Source organism: Mandrillus leucophaeus, unplaced genomic scaffold, assembly GCF_000951045.1.
Source record: "Mandrillus leucophaeus isolate KB7577 unplaced genomic scaffold, Mleu.le_1.0 Scaffold72, whole genome shotgun sequence".
Lineage (NCBI taxonomy): Eukaryota > Metazoa > Chordata > Mammalia > Primates > Cercopithecidae > Mandrillus > Mandrillus leucophaeus.
Window position 1 is genome coordinate 4,832,176 of NW_012107808.1, and position 982 is coordinate 4,833,157.

A 982-nucleotide genomic window follows, 5' to 3' on the forward strand; every position below is an offset into this window, starting at 1 on the left:
GTAGGCGCCTGAAGTCCCAGCTACTCGGGAGGCTGAGACAGGAGAATGGCATGAACCCGGGAGGCTGAGCTTGCAGTGAGCCAAGATCATGCCACTGCACTCCAGCCTGGGTGACAGAGCGAGACTCTGTCAAAAAAAAAAAAAACCTCTAAGAAGAACAAGATTTCTTCTGAGAAGCTGGGGAAAGAGATCCCGACAATCCTGACTGCCTGGCTAGAATCCTAAAAGACAAGGGAATTCATCATGAGAGAGAACTGTCTTCATCAACCACCTGATTTTATTGAGAAAGCCATCTTCAGCATGGAGTGGAAAAATGACATCATTAATAACACCGTTGGCAGGGAAGGCCTCCTGCCAGGGTGTCAGCAATGCCCCTGGCCACTCCGCTCTGCGGGGCTGGGCATGTCGGCAGAGCAGTGAGGAGACGAAAGAAGAACAATTTCTGTAGCAAGGAGGACAGATGAGGCAAACAGGAAATAAGAAGCAACAAGGATTTGCCAGAAGCACCCACTCAAGCAATGCAATAGCTGCAACTTTCTAACACTAACAGCAAAGGAGGGCGTGCTGGCTACAGAGGCTGCAACACCAAGGGTCCTGGTTGGCACAGGCTCTACAGAGGCTGTTGGCTGCTAAAAGAAATAGCAGACTCTGGTGTCAAAATGCTTGATTTGAATGAATCCTGGCTTCATCACTTCCTAGCTCCATGAACTTGGTAACGTGGCCTAATTTCGCTGGACCCTATAGCATTTTGGTAATAACTAAATGAGTTAATAATTGATATATGTAAAGAATTTAAAGCATGCCTGGCACACAGTAAGTGCCCCATAAACGTTAGAAAAGACAAGGGGGAGGCTGGGCACGGTGGTTGGCTCCTATAATACCAGCACTTTGGGAGGGCAAGGCAGGAGGATCGCTTGAGTCTAGGAGTTCAAGACCAGCCACGGGCAACATGGTGAAACCCTCTCCACAAAAATTACAAAAA